This window comes from Rhinolophus hipposideros, assembly GCF_964194185.1.
Source record: "Rhinolophus hipposideros genome assembly, chromosome: 6".
NCBI lineage: Eukaryota > Metazoa > Chordata > Mammalia > Chiroptera > Rhinolophidae > Rhinolophus > Rhinolophus hipposideros.
Window position 1 is genome coordinate 61,114,501 of NC_138052.1, and position 21,977 is coordinate 61,136,477.

At 34.1% G+C, this 21,977-nt stretch overlaps 1 protein-coding gene across 15 annotated transcripts in view; it reads left to right on the top strand.

The window, feature by feature from the left end:
* Positions 1-21,977, top strand: part of GULP1 (GULP PTB domain containing engulfment adaptor 1) — a 229,485-nt gene that overhangs the window by 76,889 nt on the left and 130,619 nt on the right. For 13 of the 15 annotated variants that reach the window (XM_081051311.1, XM_081051321.1, XM_081051317.1 and 10 more), the window contains exon 2: positions 10,022-10,149. The gene's annotated coding sequence lies outside the window, so the exon portion shown is untranslated. Of the gene's footprint in view, positions 1-5,618; positions 5,701-10,021; positions 10,150-21,977 lie in introns of those variants that run through there. The other 2 variants (XM_081051320.1, XM_081051314.1) reach the window with 1 other exon arrangement.

The window sequence follows — 21,977 nt, forward strand, 5'->3', positions numbered from 1 at the left end:
AGATGTAAGTAGGTTGAATAGAATGCTTTCCTTGATTAGACAGCAATTATCATTGGTGGACAAGCATCTGATACTTCTTTTCAGACTTCACACTGTGTCTGTTTCCTGTAGTAGATTTTCTCGGCAGGTACTAATAGAAAAAAACAAACTTCATCATTATTTCATTTGACAATAAACAATTCATAGTTTTTTCCACAAGATCATACTTTAGGCACAATGGGTGAAGTATTATCAATAAACATAATTCATCAAAAAAAGTGAAATAAAATGACAAATAGAGCACAGGATTTTATCATGCAAGCTAGAGAGTTATCCTCTAGCTGTGAAAAAGGGAAAAAAATATCAGGATTTATGAGTTGTGGTCTTGGCTTCTGATGCATCTCTCAGTAATTTTCTTTTTAGTAAAACAAGGGAAACACAGCTGTATATATGGGACAGGATAATTTTGAAAATAAAACATCATTATGACAGTGAAAACATTTTGGAAAGTAAAAATGGTTTCAACATCAGCGGCTGACCTGGTTTGAATAGATCACTATTTAGAAATTAAGTTAAGAATTAAGTTAGATGCAAATGCTTAACAGGGTGACATTTATGTTAGCATTTATAATAACAAGTTGTAATTTGTTCACGTCTGACTCCTCTACTAGATTAGAAGCGCCATGTCTCCATCTGTATCCCCAGTAAGTACACAGCACTGAGCAGGTGTTCAATAACTATTCACTGTATGATAAAACTGGGGAGGAGATGAGGAAAGAACATCTTTACAATAACATGGTTTGATTGTTATAAATCAGAAAAGTAGCTTTCACTCATATTTCGGAGAGAGAGGTAAATCCATCAAACAGCTAGCCAGGTTGTTGTTTCCCTTTGTCTCAGTCTATGAGATTGGAAGGCTTTTGTCTCGTTCATTTCCCTTTTTTTTGCTGTAAATGGTTACAGCAAAACACAGAGAGTATGTGCTCTTGGTAATATCATCTTCATTAACTGTGTTAAATGAAGTCTTTATTATCTGAAAGAATGTACTGTACTGATTCAATTTTAAGTGATTTCGTGTATATAGCCAAGAAGTGAAGAGTGCTTTGCCCAGTTTTATCTAGTCATGAGTTCTCCTGCTATGGCTAGCATTAGTACTGTCCCCTTAATAATAGATTCAGTGCATTACGAATACTGCTCTTTGATCTACGCACAACTTGGAAATTAGATATGCTTGGTATTACATGATCTTCTATTTTCTATGGCTCAGTGTTGAATTCTTAGGAAATCTTTGCAAAAGGTTACATGCAAGTGTTGACTCTGCCATTACTTGTTGGGAAAGGGAAATTGTAAATTTTACCTTTTCAGCATAAGTCATAACTTCTGGAATGCATCCTTTTTGGCTAGTAACACGATCTCATATTTGTATAGTACTTTATACTTTTGCAAGTGCTTTCATACATAACTCCTTTGAAAATACCCCCAGGGGAGAGAAAGAATGGTATTATTAGCATCATGTTGCAAGTGCAATGTAGGTTACTTTGACCTAACTTATATAAAATATTTGAGTGTCAACTGAAATTTGACTCGACAACTACCGTGTTTCCCCGAAAGTAAGACCTAGCCGAACCATTAGCTCTAATGCATCTTTTGGAGCAAAAATTAATATGAGACCCGGTCTTACTTTAATGTAATATAAAGCCCAGTGTTATATAAGCCTGGGTCTTATATTAATTTTTGCTTCAAAAGATGCATTAGAGCTGGTGGTCCGGCTAGGTCTTATTTTCGAGAAAACACAGTAAGTATGATGACATTTCCGCACTTTTTTATTATTCTGATCGTCTATGAACAAAGAAAAGGCTTGCTATAATCGTATCATTGCATTTTGGAGCCTCGGGAGATTAGGTTCAAATGAGATGACTGCAATCATCTTTGCTCACAGATGGGAAACTATCTTCATTTATCACAGAGTAACTGAAGAATAACTGAAAAAGTGAGAGATGTCTTTGATGTTTATCAAAATAGAAATAACTCCCTTCTGATGAGGAAAGTGCATATCAGAAGGCTTAAGAGAAAGATGTTCCTAGCTTGTGTAAATATAATGTTTGTTCACTATGAGTATTTTATATATTTATTTTACAGCATAGACTCTATCCTGTGAAGTTAGGGGAAGGTTTGATTCAAATATGTGTTTATAATTCACGACCTCTTTCTCCAGTGATTAGAGTTTATTGAATTCTGTTTGAGATGGAGTTAAGGTCTAAAAGAGGGGAGTGGCAATGGAGAAGAAAATTATAGAGAAGGATCAGGTCCCCTTAGGGGAATAATGCATAATTAGATAGCATACTGCATTCAAACTTCTTAAAAAAAAAAAAGGAAACCGGTTTTACATATATATATGTGTGTATATATATATATATATATATATACATATATATGTATATATATATACACACACACACACACACATATATATATATATATTTTTTTTTTCTTTTGACAAGGGAACAATGAAGAAAAATGAGCTTCAATAAGCTAAACTCTCATTTCTTTATAGCTGGTATTTGAGGAAAACTTTTAGATGCCTAATGATATTTTGTGCACCTAATCTTCAAAATGAAATTGTGAAATTGTAGCCCCAGATATCTGATATATCCTTAAGTCTCTTATATATATTTTTTCAATTCTAGAAACACATAGTTCAAGTCTTTATTTTTGATCATTTATTTAGGCCATTCAAATACTACATAATAAATATCAAATCCTCATCAGTGAAAAGCTACAAAAGATCCAGGTGTCAAAGTAAATAATTGCTCTAGAAACTTCTATGACCACTTAGTAAAGCACAAAAAATTTACTTAGTTATCCTCTTTGTGAAAAGCTTCAAAGAAATAAGAAGGTACCTTATTAGAGTAAGATCAGGTTGAAATAATTCTATTCGGCTGCCAGTCAGTTTTTTATTTGCTATCATGTAAAACATAACATTAATGCATCAGGAACGAAGAGATATTATTCATTTTGTATAATTTTTTAATTAGTAAATGTTCCACATCACCTATCCCATACCAAATTTATAAAGTTTCATATCTATTCTGAATCTGTTTATTTATGCTTGTTTGAACCAATCCCATTTATACTGTCTTCAGCAGAAGTGAAGATGTGAGTAATATAATATTCCAATCTAAATTTGATGTAAGGCTCTATTATATAATTTCTTAAGAAAATACAAATATTTTAAAGTTGATAAGCTCTTCCCTCCGAATTCTGAAAAATCTACTGAATGTTCGTTGGTATTTCCATTCTTTTTCAGCTTCTAACAACAACAGATATTGTCAAAACTCCAAGAGTAACTTACTTACAATGTTGTAGAAAATTTTTTTTCAGTATATCAATCAACCAATCAGTCATTTTGGCCCGTTATTATTTTATACTGTTAGCTCAATTTAGGGGAAGTCACATAGAAATTCAATAAACTAGTAACTATCCATTAGTATATAACACATATTTGAGAGTGATTTTTTTGGTTGTAGTTGACAGAAAACCAATTAAAACTCAGTTAAGCAAAAAAAAAAAAAAATATTTGGTTATGATAATTGAAAGTTCTAGAGTGTTGCTTCAGGCATGGCTGAATCCAGGCCATCAGATATTTATTTACCATAGTTGTTTTCAACTGAGTTGGATTCATTTTAAGGCAGGAAATCTGAGGATAAAATAACCACCAGGCTTTTAATCCTCCAGTTAATCAGTTGAAATGGAAAGGGGTTGCTCTTTTGTAGTTTTAGGAAAGGGAGTGGCTTGGTTTTCCTTGTTTAACTTAGTGCACATTTCCATTCCTGAATGAATAATTATGATTAGGGTCATGGTATTCTCATCAGTCAGTCTGGGAACTAGCACTAGAGTAACCCTCAGCCAAACATAGCTACCATAAAAGAGGGAAGAAACACAGGTCTGCAAAGGAAACCCGGGGTATAATTATGAGATTTTTTTTTTTTTTTTTTTTTGGTGGGGAGGTTATGGAGGTGGCAGGAAAGTGCTATGTATGTATACACTAAATTAATTAAATGAAGAGTTAAATGTATACTGCTATATGAAAATACCACTGAGAAAAGGAATGGCAGTTTAAAAGAGTATACTATTTGGTAGTAGAGCAACATAAAGGATAATTGCAAAATCTTAATACTGAAAATATTTGATTGCTGAAGAAAAGCCTTGAAACACAATCAATCATATAAAAAACTTGGGATGATAACATCTGTATTACCTCTTTGTAAAATATTAATTATTTGATTAACAGTAGCTGCATTTATGTACTTCTTTTGTGCTGAATTATATTGATGCAGAAGGTGTTCCAGATTTTATTGAACAGTGTTTGTAAATGTAAGTTAATTATGTTCAATTGTGGTGATATTGCAATTAGTTTAGAATATAGAAAAAGGACTAGTAAAACTCCCCTCCCCACTCCCACCTTAACTGTGGGAAATTGGAACACTGAATTACAGCTCACTAAAATTTGCTTTTAAATATATGACATGCTTCTTGGATATTATCAATATGAATAAAATTAAACTTTACAGGACTGGAAAAATTAAACTAATGAATTTTTATGTAATCCAAGTTAATGAGTGCTTTCTAGCCCAATTTGTCATTAAGGAATCAACTGCAGTTTCTTGATTTCCTTCATTTGAGCAGCCTTTATTTATTGTGTAGCTATTTACAAAAATGCTTAATAAGAACCTTTATTGATAGATGCTCTATTTCCACAAACACTGAAATATATTTTCATAGTCTTAGAACTTCTGATAGTAATATAAAGTCTTTTAAATATTAAAGATGGCTTTTAGCATAGATGTTATATAAATATTTTCTTTAATCACCTGAGTAGGTTCTAATACACTACAGTAAAGAATAGTTACTTATAATGTTTGTCTTTTGAAATGAAAGAAGGAAGAAGAGTGGAGAGAAGGAAGGGAAAATGGAAGAAAGGAAGGAAGCATAGAAGGAAGGTGCTTAAAACATGGAGAATATTTGGACAAAAGTCTGTTTCTAAGGAACTTGGTGCCAAAATCCATATTTGCACTCTTTTAGAAAAAGTAATTAAAACAAATTAAATCTATTAAATATATTTGACAAATATAACTACTAATTAGATAAAATTCTTTGACACACTTAGCTCTCTTTGTATCAATTCATAGCTAAGGTCTTAAGGTAAGAACTAGCAACTTACATTATTTTGTAGGTAAATTATATATAACTGACATTAAGGGAAAATAAAGTAAAAAACAACATTTTCTAGTCAGATTTATTTTTTCTTCGAATTCCAATTGCATTAAAAATGTTTCTCTACCCTGGTATGAAATTTACTTTACCATACATTATTCATTAACTCAAGTTCATTTTTAATATGTGACCAGTTGTCACTACTTTGGATTCATCTTGATGATTAAGCTTTGTTTTTCCATAAAATATTTAAGAGGTCAGAATTTGTGGAGAGTTAAGGTTAAAAGAGAACAGACTCTACCTTAACCTATTTAGGCTGAAACATATAGTTATGAAAAGTTTCACAGAAGTGACTTGTGTTTTCCACCAATTTCAGCAGAAAGAATGAATGACTTGATAATTGTTCTCCTACTTCTTCTAATTAGGAAGATTTCCTGCCAGTGACAGCTTCAAAGCACTGCTAAAAGTTTTATGTCAAATGTGGAGGCAAGAACTGGATTGAATTTGGTAAATTTAAAATTGCTATTAACTCTGAAATAGTTTGATTAGTTCTGAAATAGTTTGTCATGTCTTGTCCTCTTTTTTTTTTTTCTTTTTTTTCTATACTGAGAGCTGAGGGTAGAGAACTTAGAATGCATATGGAACAGTAACAGGTGATGTTCATTCTTGGTCCAGACTGGCATCTCTGCAAACGGGAAAGCCCAGAATCAGGGTGATTTTGGTCTTGCTCTGTTCCTACGCAGATTAAATCTCAAGCGCTGTTCTAGTTTTACATCTCACAATTATGAATGTCTTGAGGGTTTTTTTTTCCTCTAATTTGCATTAACATATAACAAATATACTCAAATTTCTAAAAAGCAATTTAGCCTGTGTCACGTCTCTTTCATGGTCTCTTCAGATATTTTCTGCCTAAAATACATAATTTATTGCAACACTTCCCTGTTTATCATACTCTTATTTCCTTTAGAGTAAAGTCTAAGTTTCATAGCATGGCATTCAGGAACCTTCTTTGTAAGGCCTTACCACTAAAATTTCTTAAAAAACCATCTCCCGCAAACATCCTATTTTCGAATCACATATACCCAGCTGCTTGCCTACTTGCAGGTGGCATGTTCTGTCTTATTCCTGTGCCTTTGCTTCTGCTGTTCCTCTGCCAACTCTGGCCTTTCCCAGTTTTTTCACTGAACAGCTTCCAAACTGAAGATTCACAGGTTCCACCTTCTCCGTTTTTTTCCATATCTGACATTGCCATTATCCTAATCCTTAACATATTGACCGATGCAAAGGACTTACCTTCCTCTCCCTAATGACTGATACAACGGGGCATTCAGTAGGTGCTCAATAAATATTCCTGTGATGAACTAAATTAATTTTTTCACCTTTCCTTAGAGCATAGGGGTACGGTTATGACAATATGTATACCACTGCCTCAATGAGAAGACTAGAATGCCCTGGAAATGATTGCCCCAACCCACGTATGGCAAATCATCCCATGCCACTGTGTCTGTACCCTTTGCCAGGAGCATTAGGGTGAAAACATTTGAGAAGACATCTTTAAGGAAAGGTGCTAATAGATTTGGACTAAGATGCTAAGATCTGCTAAGATATTTGGATTTTGTCCAAAGGGTGACAGGGCCAGATTACTTGTTAACGAAACCATGCTTGGTTACTTAGGGATTGGTGAGGATGTAAACTTGGAGAGGAAAAATGAAGAACAGGAGACTTTTGTATTAACTAGAATGGGATGTATCCTGATTTAACTATACGTAGATGGTAAGGGAAATAAGAGGGATTGACAATGCCAGGTTTCTGGCTTGAGCCATTAGAATGAGGATTGTATTATTTACTTAATTGAAATCATAAGACAGAAAGAAAAGACAATTACAGGCCAAGAATATGATTTAGTATCTTTTGAATTTAGATACCTATAGGAAATAAATGAATATTCAGGAAAACTTTTTTTGCAACATTTTGTAAATTAGATTTGAAATATTGCCAAATTCTTAGAGCTAGCTAAAAAAAAAGGTAGTACAATGATTTTGAAAAAGTTTTAAGATGATGATAATGGTGTTCTCTAATTCATTTGATGACAAGTAGAAATACCTTTTAGTTTGGTTGAACAAATAAGCCAAGCAAATTGAAGTATCTAGTCGTACTTCTATGTTAATAATGTTTTGCTTAAACTAATACTGTTGGGAAAAGTGAAAGGTTTGTTAAAGAAATGGTACACTTCATTTGACTTCATATACATCTTTAAATTTCATGAGAATTTATAATAAATGGTGGCACAAGAGTATAAAATTGAGTATATTATGCTCCTAAAGGTTTAACAGTCATTTGAATTGGAAATCAAGGTTTTATATTTTAAAATAAAAAAAGTTCAAAAGATCAGCTCATAATCACATCTCTTTTTTTGTTTTGTTTTGTTTTTAAGCAAAAACTTTTTTTTTTAAATAAATTTTATTGGGGAATATTGGGGAACAGTGTGTTTCTCCAGGGCCCATCAGCTCCAAGTCGTTGTTCTTCAATCTAGTTGTGGAGGGCGCAGCTCAGCTCCAAGTCCAGTCACCGTTTTCAATCTTTAGCTGCAGGGGGCGCACGCAACCCATCATCCCATGCGAGAATTGAACCAGCAACCCTGTTGTTCACAGCCCAGCGCTGTAACCAACTGAGCCATCCAGCCACCCCACACATCTCATTTTTTATAAGAACATTTAAAATGCTCTTTAAATGAGCAAATCTAATCATACCACACACATAAAATAATAGATCCACTTCAAAGTATGTGACATTTTTCAAAAAGAAAGATGGAAGTAGGCACAAGTTCATTCTTGTTTTTTTGATGTGGGTGTTTTTGTGCTCTTTTTATTCTGTCACATTGCATAAAATATTCTAAGTTGAAAAGTATTTCCCACAGTAAGACTGGATTTCAGTCAATATGAGATAGAAATAAAAGCTGTGGGGATAGTAAGTTGAATTAAGTTGAATATTTTAAGGAAAATACTTTGCTATAATATTTTGCTAACTTTTTTTTTAACAATCTGGTTAACAAAGTTACTTTTGTTATCTTGGGTGATTTCCTTCTTATTGCTTTTTCTAAGACGATCATTTGCATGAGATAAATAGGAAAAGTAGCATTATGTTAGATAAAAGAACTAATTCTTTCTTTTTATCCCCTTTTCCCAAAACAAAAAAATGAATTGATAAATTGCTTTGGAAATCATGACATAGTTTTACGTTACCTTTTAGCTGCGTCTTGCTTAAAATGTCCTTTCTAGGATGAGCGAATCTGTTTATAGAGCTGGAAGAATATAATTCAGCCTTTACATTTTGAGGAAAGATAAAATGAATTATAACATTTATATACCCTAAGATACAGTAAAAGCTAAGAGAATACCATATGATTTAATAAATAATAGCATAGTAGGGATAAACATTTTTTTGTTAAAGTGATAAATACCTTTAAATGGCCTTAAACTATACTCAGCTCATATTTTAATTCAAATTTTAAAGTTGTTGTTTTATGTAGTAGATGCTATCGGTAATCGGCCCATAACCCCTCTCCTTCAGAATCTCCAAAATCAACTTCTTGACTTGAATTATTACCTCAGAGTTTGCTTCTGGGGACACATAAACTAAGGTCTCTTTTCTTTCTCTCTAAAATTATGTTAGAAAATGAACAATTATAGGACCAACAAATAGATAAACGAGCTTCTAAAGAAAACTGTGGCTGAGATGTAAAAAGATAGTTTTCAGATAACGTAGATGCAAACAGAGGCAGAAATAAAATATTTGAGATCTGTCTTTAATCTGTAATTTGAGAAAGTAAAAAATATAGGTCTAGCTTTACAAACATGGTCTGAATCAAAGTTATGGAAGGAAACAGAACGAAAGAGTTAGATATGTTTGCATATTTTTGCCAAGAAAAAACAAAAACAAAACAGCTCTTTTTGCCTTTTTGGCAAGAAGAGATGCTATACTGTACATTTTTCTGCTACTATTTGAATTTAGGTCAGAGGTACATTTGAAAATACCAAATTAAGGGAAGGCATAATTTGTGCTGTTGCACTTGGAAGGAAAAATCCTCTTGTCTGCTGGGATAAAAATGTAAAAGTCTAAATCAAATGCTGTGTCTGTTCTACTAATTATAGTATGAGAATGAATGAAGGATGAGCCACCTAAATGTTTCTCCAGCACTCACAGTGGAATGAAAGTCAAAATAGATCCATGCTTTCTAAAATTCTACTTCACCTTCTTACTCTGGGACAGGGTGTGGGCTTGGATAATATGTGAAGGAGTGATCTGGGGCCAGTTGTACAGCCCAGGATAGAAAAGGGTATATAGTCAACCAGCCATCACTGTGTTTGTTTTTTTTTTAAACTTTTATTTATTTTAAGTGTGTTTTTCTAGGACCCATCAGCTCCAAGTCAAGTAGTTGTTTCAATCTAGTTGTGGGGGGCACTGCTCACAGTGGCCCATGTGGGGATCGAAGCTGCAACCTTGTTGTTAGGAGCACCAAGCTCTAACCAACTGAGTTAACTGGCTGCCCCAAATCACTGTATTTTAATAGTAACAAGTCCATGATTTAAAACATTTAACTTATTATCTAGCAATCTTGTTATTTGCCCTTATCTAGCAACCTGCTACTCTATCTTTTCAAAAAACTTATATGCTTTACCATTGTTTTCCTATTATTAGGTAACTTTCTTGAACTTTCACAAGAGACATAATTAGAATTTCAGAATATGTATTGTAACCTCTAAATTAAAATGCATATAAATGTCATAATTGATTGTTCTATTAAGTCCAATTTTAATTTTATTTTTAGTTATATGTGATTCCATCTGATATCCATAAGAGAGAAAGTGATTGAAAAAGAACTTGGATGACAACTGTATGATTGAAACTATCCAGTCAAGTGTCTATATTCTTTCAACTATATTTGAGCCTACCCAGGTAAGAATAAGTGATTGTTTATATACTTTATAAACCATTTTGAAAAAAGATTTGATACTATAGAAAATGTCTTTATTTTGCACCAAACATTTAAAAAGGTAGTTTTATTATAGAAAATGGTCAAATAATAAAAACAGAATAAAATTAAATCATAAATAAGGCTGTTTTCTAAAAATAACTTCTACCATTTTGATCTATATCATTTGAGTGTTGTTTCGTTGATTTTTCCCTATACAGAAAGATGGGGCAATATTATATATATTCTCTGTTGAATTTGTTTATTATTTTTATCACAAATCAACTTCATTTTATTTGAGAATATTAATTAGTGTTTCATAGTTGCTGTTGTACCTGTTAATATAATCATTTTTAAAATGATTTAAAAATACTTTTGGATAAATTGGTATCACTCATTTTGCCTTAGTAGAGTACTAAAATTAACCTTACTGGTTCAATGGTTACAATATTATAAAGGCTTTTTATTCTTATTGCTGAATTCATCTCCAGAAGGTGATAATAAGTTACCATTTCATTAGCAGTTTTTCAAAATGTCTGATGACCCATTGACTTATATTTTTTTCATTCAAATAATTTCCCTAACAAAACCTACTTTGTGTTGAAGAAAATATTCAAATTAAGAGTATAAATTTTGGTTGCAAGCAGTAGCACCCTCTATTCATATGTATTCAGCCAATATATCCCTTTCATACTGAAACTAGAAGAAAAGTGAGTATTATATCTGCATAATCTTTCCACACTGTCTAAAAACACATAATTTATAAATGATAGCAAGTATACATTTATTCAGTTAATATGTATTGAAAACTTATTACACTAAGCCTAAGCACTTTGATTATTTGAGTGATGGTGTTGGCAGATATTAGGGACAGGAAGGTACAGAAATAATTTTCGGCCTCTTCTAATTCTCAATAAAATATGGTAAGGTAAGAAGCATATTTTGGTTCCTTAAGTAGAGGTAGGATGTACTAAATACCAAGAAGAAAGCAAAAGGAAAGGACAATTGCTGATGCTAATACTTTCAGCTTGGGGATTGAAGAACAATTCACAAATGAGAGACCAATTTGAGTTATGCTTTTTAGGGTAGATAGGGGTTGGCAGGTAAACATGTACATAGAGGGCCAAGTTGGAGTAAAGGTACAGAGCTGAGACAGCCAGGGGATAGTCAGGAAATTGGAAAGATAGGGTAGATACAAGAGTAGTGGGAAATATGTTCTGTGACTTGCATTCCTATACTTTCGGCTTTATATTTCATCATTATATGGTGAGGGACAATACCAGGGGAAAAAGATGATCCACGTTGTCCTTTAAGAAGTTTAATCTGGAAGTGATATGTGTGTTAGGCTAATGAAGAGAGAACAAACCCAAAGGAAGGGAGAATAATTTGTAGGTTGTTCCTTTTATTTCCATCAGCATTTGTTAAATACTAGCCATTTGCAAAACTCTGTGATAGGAACTGTAGGGAAAAAAAAAAGTGAAAAAGACATAATCCTCACCCCTGAAGAATTTATAGTATAGTAGATAAGACTTGTATGACACAAATTGTTTTAATATACCGTGACAGTATAACAATTGAATCATTCAAAGAAAGACTAGGTGATAACTAATTATATTGAGATGCAGGTACTGGGTTATTAATTGATAAGGTTTTCCCAAAGACATCAAGTCTGATCAACGTTACCTATGAAACAATGTTTTAAACTTTGCAATAATTCAAAAAAGAAGGAATGGGAACTTTATCTAGGGTGAGAGTAGTGTAAATAAAAAACAGAGTGGGGATAGATGAGATTTGGCAGTGTTAGAAGTGGTGTGAGATTAAGGAGAAAGTCTTTTAGACAAACGGGGCACATTGGTGGCACTAACAGAAATGGGTGAAACACAGCAACAGTTGGATTTTTGTTTCAGTAAAATAATAGGTTTGGTTTTGAACACTGAGGATTTTTCTGCACTCCTCACTTTATTTTGCTCATACCTTTGCTAGAGCAGTCAAAACATTAAAAAAAAAAAATCATTGCAATTTCTTATATAATTGAGGGTTCATTTATTTATTATTAAACATGATTTGAGTGTCCTTAAAATTAAAGTATGATAAGAATAAAACCAGTTACACCAAACAAAACATGAAATACATTGTAATGACTTGATTTGATTTATAAAAATAAATTATTTACCCTATATAAATAATTTAAATTTAGCCCTTTTCCATTAGTCACAGAAGTGAATATATGTTCTTGCCCTAAGAGCTTAGATAAATTTATCATAGCTGTCTTAATGTAATGGATAAGAAAAGTGTCCTAACCACCTAGAGATACCTTAAATATTGCATTGTTAAAAGGAAAGGGAACTTTGTTAATACATAGCTATGAGTAGGTAAATTTGTGGAAGTTAAGAATTCACCTTCTCCAGGAAATCCTTCCTGACTTTTGAAATCTGAACCAGATTCTTCCCTATGTACTGTGTACCTTAACAAAATTTTCATTTCTTTGTCATATGACACATTATTTTCTTGTCCGTCATTCCGAGACTATAAGATTCTTGAAGGCTGAGTCATCATTTATCATTAGTGATATAAATTTACATCTAAATGAAACTCACCACAATGTTTGTTTTATAGAGCATATACTCCATAAATGTTTTTTAAATGCAAAATTGAATCCATTTCCATGAATTGTCTTAATTATTGCTGACCTCCTGTCATGCAGGGGTGTCATGCAGGGTCTCTGGTCCCGCTCCCCACATAAGAACTCAGGATATGGTGAGGCCAAAAAGGAACACCCACGGAGCCATAAATAGGGGAGTCATACAACTATAGCGTCGCTGGTGGCTGGGTTGGAGACACAGGAAGCAGGAGCCACAAAATCTGCAACCCACACTTCACCATGCTAACTGCAATATGCTCTTGCTAGCTCAGCCACCCTCTTCTTGCTAGCCCCCATTTTCTTCTAGCGTAACCACAGCAGTTCTATTAGTGGCCAATGGCTCACTGGTTACAGCTGATGGCCAAGTAGCCAAAACTGATGGCCATCCAATCACAGTTGATGACCATTTACTACCTGAGCCAGCACTTTTCCACGTGAGGCCAAGAGCCTGGGAACTGCACTCCTGGCTCTGTCCCCACACCTACCCTAGACATTTTTGTGAGCTCCGTATTCATTTTCTATCGCCATGTGATACATCACTCTAAAACCTAGCAGTATATAAACACTGCTTGTGTATTATTATCTCACAGTTTCTGTAGGCTATGGATCTGGGCATGGCTTAGTTGGCGTCTCTGGCTCTAGGCCTCTCATGGTGCTGCAGTCAAGCTGTCAGCTGGAATTTCAAAACCCAGTGGGGCTGAGGGTCCACTTGCAGACTCAGCCATGGAGGGCCTCTCCCTATAGGACTGCCTCACGATATGGAAGTCGGCTTCCCCCAGGACAAGGAATCCAAGTGAGTGAAAGGGAGCACCCATGGTGGAAATCACATTCCTTTGTAACCAAAGCTAGGAAGTGTTATCCCCGACCTGTAGTGGGTTGAATGATGGCCTCCAAAAATCTATGTTCAAATTACCCCGGTGATACTTGTGAATGTGACATCATTTGGAAAAAAGTCTTTGCAGGTGTAATTAAATTAAGGGTATTGAGTGCATTCATCCTAGATTTGCCAGATGAGCCCTAAATCCAGTGTCATGTGTTCTTATGAAGCCCACCCAGGGAAGTAGACCCTGTGAAGCCAGAGACAAGGACCGGTGTGCTGCAACCGGTAGCCAAAGAATCACCTGGAGATACTGGAAGCTGGAAAAGGCAAGGAACAGAATCTCCCTAAGAGCCTTCAGAAGAAACTCAGCCTTCCTGACACCTTGATTTCAACCTTCTGGCCTCTGGAACTGTGACAGAATACATTTCTGTTGTTTTAAGCCATACCATTTGTGGTGATTTGAAAGGCAGCCATAGGAAACTAATACACCACCACTTTGCAGGCTTCTATTTTTTTGGAAGTGATGCTCTAGGTCCAGCCTACCGCCCAAGGGTTGAGGATCACAAAATGAGTATCAGTAGGCAGAGACTGAAGGCCATCTCAGAGGCTACCTATTCCATCAGATTTGTGGATGCCTCCATTTCTTGGGTGTATCTGTGTAGATGGGCCAAACTCAACAGGTCAAAGATTATTTAAAAATGTGATTTCTTTTAAAGTATTTTTTTACCTCTGATTAGAATTACTATTCATTTGGATAGTTAAAATTGTAAAACTTAGAATCAGTTTTAATTCCTGCTTTTTTTCTCAATGCCATGACCTTTTATTTATTAACCATTTTTTTAACCATTCTATCCCTTAAATTGTTATCATTTAACTTTTTCTTTTAAATCTCTCTCCTATTTTTCACAAACTTTGATTGTCTTTTGCCAAAATTAGCAAAAGCCCCTAAATGGTCAAACTGTTTCTGTGCTTCCTCCTTAAAATGTTTTCCTGCAAAGTGGCTCTTGTAACCAAAATGGGATTATGCCATTCTCTTTATTTAACAGGCTCAGAAAAAAGAAAACCCTTGTGATCTGGATTTTGAGTTCCTAAAATTCAAGCTTTATCTTTAATCATTTGTTAATATAGATCTATAAAAAATTATGTAGAATTTTCCAGATATATTATGTTCTCTAATTTTTGTTTGCCTTTTCTGGGATTCTTTTTTCCAGTAATCAAATGTTTTTACATCCAGAACATTTAGCAGAATGTCTAATAAAATGGCGAGCACAGAATAGGGTTTCATTTGTTGTAAACTAATGTCAAACATGAAAGAATTGAAGAGAAAAGAGACCTAAAACATCAATAAAATAGCTAAATTTACAAACTAGCCAAGATGGAAACAAATAAGAGAAAATAAATTATGGACTAATTATGGAGCTAGACTGAGAAATTTAAAGGTAGGATGTAGAAAAATGTATGTTCATACATTGCAAATGTGCAGAAGTAGAAGGTCAAGAAAGTGTGACAAAAAGAGAAAGTTTTAATTTGAGACCATAAATGAAATTCAGGTTCAAATTTAATTGTAAGATAATTTTAAGCTTTTAGGAATATTAAACGATACATCCTCATGGGCATTACAATATGTTAGACAGAAAGTGTGAAAGAGTTGATGCAGTCATTCAAAATAGTGAGCAGGAGAATAAATAGATGGCAAAAATGTGATGCAATGTTAAGAAAGTAGAAAGGAAGTGGAAGTGTAATTTATTCTGTCCCCGTCTGTTTTAATAAGTAAGACTAATAGAGCTCTTGTCTGAAGAGAGTCTATAGGGAAATGCCTCAGTGGAGAGCAAATTCAAATCCTATTCAGGAGATGTATTATGCTTTATCTACATTTAAATACAAAAGAAAATAACCTTTACGCCACTGAAGAAATTCAAGAAAGCCGTTTAGCTTTCACTGACTTTAGGTTGTACCTTTAAAATTTCCATTCAGTACATCTATATACGTAAATGATGCTTCTATTCTAAAAATTAATGATATTCAAATTAATCTTTAGTAGTATAATATTAATATTAGTTTTTATTTAATGAAGGGAAAAATGCATATACTTACTTAATATGTAATTGTAATGAAAAATTCCTTCATAAATTAATTGGTATTTGAATGTAATAGTGAAACCTGGCAAAGTGATGTTCGTCAAATATGCTGGTCTCTATGTTGCAAAGTGGTGAACTGTAGGTCTTCCAGTGTAAAGTAATTATTTATGCTCTGAGGAGTCATTTATTGTGCTAAAGCTTTCACTTATTTAGAAATAACATCTTTATAAAATGGTTTCATGTGCTTTTTGAGCATGATTTACATTGAGAAAATTGAAAAATAAAAAAGATTTTAAATAAAAAAATATTTTTAAAAAGGAAAATGTTTAACATAAAGACAAATAAATGAGAGGTAAAGAATAGGGTTTATATTAATATGTGCAATTCATAAAGAAATGAGAGTGGCTACCTCAGAGAAGGAAATAGGCAAATCATGAATTTTAAGTTATGTAGTTCATCAATAAGTGGCATAACAATCTAAACTGGAAACTTTTGGATCCATTGTCCATCTGTGAAACAACTTATTAATACTAACAATCTGTATTATGTAGTAGTCGCATCTACGTTTGAAGAGTCTATTCATTACTGTTCTTAAGTTGCAAGTAACTAGTTCTGGGCACTTTAAAACGGCATTCTGCTGAAAGGATATGGGTTAGCTCATGGAATCAGAGGGTAATCAGACAAAATAGTTCTCAGGAAAAGGCAGGAGGAGAGAGAGCTGTTACACGGAGTCTAGAAAGCAGGAAGTGGAAACAGACTGTGAAGTATCCTGCCACAGAGCTTAATCTGGACCAATAGTGTGTTTTAATGCTATTCTTCCCACATTCACAAATGGAGTCTGCATGGCTGTGTTTGAATCATTGGCCTCTGCCCAGAACACTGGCACTTGATTAACAATTCTCTCGAGACTGCATGCTCACAGAGAAGGTAGTAGGTTCCCCAAAGGAACTTCAATGTTCCGGAACCAGGATAGGGAATGAATGTGGGGCAAGTAAAGACAACAATGTTTGCTAAAACCCTTCTTCAGAGCTGTCATTTGAAACCTATCAAACTCTAATGGCAATAAATTCTCAAGTAATATAGATTTTACCAGTAAAATCAACATAGATTAAATAATAATGTTTAGGTTTTGATACATATCTATTAGTAAAATCTATTTTTATACGTACGTTTATGAATTACCTGTCATACCTGTCATTGGCATGCCAATTGATGTACTAAGCAGTGAACATGAAACTATAAACAATAGAATGAGTTCTTGCTTTGCATGGAGTTTGTAGTCTAGTGAGAATTGAAATACAACAATTAATATATTGCAAAAAGTGTAGAGTACGAGACGTATTAGTTTCCTAGGGCTGCGGTAACAAAGAAGCACAAACCGGGCAGCTTAAAACAGCAAAAATCCTGGAGGCTTGAAGTCTGAAATCAAGGTGTCAGCAGGGTCATTCGCCTTCTGAGTACTGTAGGGGACAATCATTCTTTGTTTCTTCCAACTTCTGATGGCTTGCTGTTTCTTGACTTATGGCAGCCTAACTCCAATCTTTGGCCCTATCTTCACATGGCTTTGTTCTCTGTGGGTCTCTGGGTGTGTCCTCTCCTCTTGTGAATATATCAGTCATTAGATTTAGGGCTTATCCTAAATCCAGAGTTTTATCGCAACATCTTGAACTAATTACATCTGTAAAAACCTATTTCTACATAAGATCACATTCTGCAGTTCTGAGTGAGTGTGAATTTTGGGGAGATGTTTTTTAACCCATTGTAAAAGGGTACAACATACTGCTGGTGTTCCTAGCAGGGTCCCCCGACCTATACTTGGTGTATATTAGAGAAGGCTACTCATCATTAAAGGAAATTGAAGTCTAAACTAAGGGTGAACGTACGGTCAGAAGGAACGGGATGTACAGTGGATCCTCTCAGAATCTGAGGAATCATAATTCATACGAAGAACTGAAAGCACTTCAGCACAGCTGGAGTAAAGAGAACACAGGGCTGGGTAAGAGGTAGAGAGGAAGGATCACAGTGAAGAGGTTAAAGGGACAGATGATAAGGGAACATGTAAGGAATTTGACATTATCTTGAATGTAGTGAGGTAAGCAGGTGAACAACCAAATAAGATTTATGTTACACAAAACCCACATTAGGTGCAATGTGGATAAGGAACAATGGAGCAATGCTGGGGGTTAAGAAAAAGGAGCCAGGAGACTGCAGTGATCCAGGTTTGAAATAATGGAGACTTGTGGAAGGAGATGCTGGTGAGAATGAAGAAAAATACATGTAATAACGGTATGTTGAAAAAGTGGAATTGATTTTGTGTGAATTAGATACAAAGGATGAACAGAGAGGAATCAAGTCTAATGGCCCACATTGACAGTTTCTGAGACTATGTTGATGATTGTTATAGGTGCTGAGATTGGAAATGTGTGTGTGTGTGTGTGTGTGTGTGAGAGAGAGAGAGAGAGAGAGAGAGAGAGAGAGAGACAGAGAGAGAGAGAGAGAGAGACAGAGAGAGAGACAGAGAGAGAGACAGAGAGACAGAGACAGAGAGAGACAGAGAGATACCTGGGAACAAAATATTGGATGCAGTTCTGGATATTTTCAGTTTGGGTTGCTGTGGTATGTCCAAATGAGTATGTTCAAGAAGCAGTTGTCTATATGGGACAGGTGATGTTGAGTAAGGAACTCTTAGTATATAAACGGTACCTGAAGTTGTTGGGGACATTTGAAAAAAATATATTGTTACTATATCCAAAAAAGGAATATTATACAGGCTAAAATAATGACATTTAGAATAAATATTTAATGACATAGGAAACAGCCAATTAAAATGCAAAAAGAACAAAAGTGAAAAGAACAAAACTAGGACACATAGCTGTATATACTGTAAGATCTTAATACCCTATATACCTGACTACCTTCTTGAATAGTAGATACTGAAAGTAAATGCACCTAAATGATTTTGGGGGCTAAATTTTAGCACATGAAATGTACCTGAAATAGGATTTTTATAGCATAACATTTTTAAAAATATGTAATTGATTTCAAGGATTGGGTGTCTGTTGACTTAGGAGGAAAAATAGTTGTGAATGAATAAAGACTCACACCACCTGAGCCAGGTATTTCATAAAAGATTTTGACATATATATTGGGATATGAATAGTACATTCTTTGTGTAGTTAATTAGGTATTTGATAAACCAGAGGAAAAAAAAATTACTACTCTTTCATATAAAATAGAAAATAAATTTAGATTGAAAACATTTTTCACTTGATTTTGAAAACCTTATCAGTGTATGAGTAATTTACTCAAACAGAAATTGATTCTTTCATGTAAGTTGTCATCAGTAATGCCAGGTAGCCTTGTGTAAGGTGATTAGACATAACATTCCTGTGCAGATTTTACTAATTTCTATAAGACTTAAGGGGTATTTAGATTTCTGGAATGAAAAGTTAGAGCTTTAATATTAAATCTACTTTCCATATCCAAGGGTCATGCTGGGAGAACAACAGATTTGCATGTTCTTCTTTTCCTCCCCAGTTTCAGAATATTAAACAACTATTCCATTAACACATGCTGGGTAATGTGATGGTGCAATTAAAACTGTCACGTCATCTTCAGGCCATTTTCTTCTTTTGGAATTACCAAGAGATAACACAGGGTAATTAATGCCTCATAATAACTTTCATGAAAGGCTGAGTGCTGGCTAATATCTGCAATAGGGAAAATCATTTGACACTTACGTGGGAGTTGTTTTTTTTCCTTCAAATTTTGATAATTGCTTAAATAGAATTGTTTGCTTTGACTCATCAATAAAATTCTTTGCTAATCCTGACCTAGGATGGAATATAAAAATGTTGCTGTTTAAGGATAGTTCAAAATCAAACATACCACTTGCTAATGACTACAAGTGGACCCTCTTTCTGTAAAAAGTTTTGAATATACTCAAGTAACACACTCGCGCGCACACACGCGCACACACACACACACAATAAATTTTTTGGTTAATTATTTTATAAGAAAATGTAAATAACAATAATTATAATAGAAAAGGAACCTAAGCTTATATTTTACTCTTTTAAGTAGAGATTTGACTTTTTCAAAGCATTTAATTAGTCTATCCCAAGAATATGTTAAATGCTTTGTCCTTGCAAAATTTGACTTAATTCTATAAACATGGAATTCAAAAATCTTTCTTTTTGGAGTTCATGGGCTTTTTCTCCCCCATTGAGTGGAGTTTTCTAAACTCATGAGCAAGTATTAAAAATTTGTCACAGGATCCTTAGCAGTATAATGGCTAACACATAACATATATTGTATAGTTTGTGTTACACACTATACTGTCTATGCAGAAGAACACATTTAATCCTTATGGAGAAAATTTTCGGTAGTTTACAGATGAGAAAATTTAGGTGCAAGGGGGTAAAGTAAACTCGCCCAAGGTCAAATGGTAGAGATGGGATTAGGACCGGGTAGAGTCTTTATTTTATCTGCTACACTCTACTGCATTACGAAGACAGATATTAAACACGAAAACAAGTATTTTCATCCAAAAATATAAAACAGGTAGTATTCCCTTGTCATCTTCTCCTGAGATGATCTGGCATTCACCTTTCTGCTAGACATGTTCTCTATTTCATCTTTTCCCACACTTTCGTACCTCCATTTCGCCTCATATGTCAGATCCCTTACCTCTTCCATTCTCCTATCTATTCTTCATATTCATTTTTATAGTTTTATTTGCATGTTTTTAGAATGTATCATTATAAAGAGGTTCCAAGGTAAAACTCTGATTTTTCTTTTTTAATTTGACAGGATGGAAACAGCATTCGGAGGTAGGAAAACACAAGTTCATTTTGCCCTAAGTTAACCCTAATGTAAACAGAACTAGTAAGTTTTCAGGGCAATGAAGTTCTTAAAAGAGCTTTCAATATTCACTTTTATAATTTAAGCTTGTATGTGACATTAAATTATATTTTGAAAAGAACATTACAGATTTTCTATGTTTTAAGATAAACTAAGCACACACAATAATATTCTACTTACAAACTCAAATCCCTGTAGAACACAAAATAAATACATATGATTCAATTCAGACTTGTGCTGGGAAATAAGACAAAGACCCCTCAGTACACCAAAGAGTATGAGATATCCAGAAAAGAACACAGTGTCAGATTTGAGAAGGAAGCCACAACTGAAGACAGGCCCAGGGAAGGGCTGTTAACCAACAGTGGGTGTGGTACCAGGAATGCTCCAAACTCAGAAATGCCAGGTTCCAGGTTCCTGGAGAAACAATGGGTCCAGGGAGAGGTAACTAGTTGCTTAGTTGGGATACAGCAGAGGCGTATTCAGTTATTCTAACCTGTAGAATCCCCGTTTGTCTTCCATGGTCGGGTCAGTGAGGGTGTAGTCTTGGATTCGACAAAAAACAGTGAAGAGTTCAGATGATTAGCAAAGATGAAGAGAATCAGGGAACTCTACTACCGAAGTTGCCCTTTCTTCGGTGTGTCCTACCATTCCCCCACACTCACGGAAGAGAGATTACAGAACTGAGAGAACAGGAGTTAATAAAGTAAGCAGAGTGCAATCAATATATGGCAGCAGAGGGATAGCTTAAGTAAAGAAGAGTCAAGCAGAAATCGAATGAATTAAAAACTTCATCATATTCCTTTAACATTTCAACTAGGCCAAAGCATCAAAGAAAAACATTTCAGCCTAAAATTTCAATGTGTATTCAAAATGTTAGAAATAGTGTTAACAATCAGGAATAAAGGTGGAGGACAAAGGTCATTATGTGGTTTCAAAACAAAAAAAATTACTTTTTGAGTGTGATTTTTTTTTTTAATTATTGTGTGTAATTCTTTCCAAAATTACTGTATAATGTCCAATTTCTTTGCTATAACATGGTCAAATATGTCAACATTAACCCTAGAAAATATTTAAATCTCAAGTAGTGTGATAACCAGAGTTTCAGAAAATTATTTTCTAATAAGTGTAGGTTAACAGCAGGGAGAAAACATTTTGCCTTTATAGAATCTAAGTGTATCATTATTTATTTTCACTTCTCAGGGACAGTATAAACCATGTTGAAGAATATAAACTATGATAAAAAATAAATTATCTGGATGCAAAGAAGTGAAGAATGAACCATTTCATCTCTACCCCAACCCTCATTTAGGAAATAAATTGAATGCACTTTCAAAAGTAGCAGATAGCACTCTAGTTTGTCAGATTTTCATAATGACTGGATTTTTATTCTAGAAACAGAGAGCTATG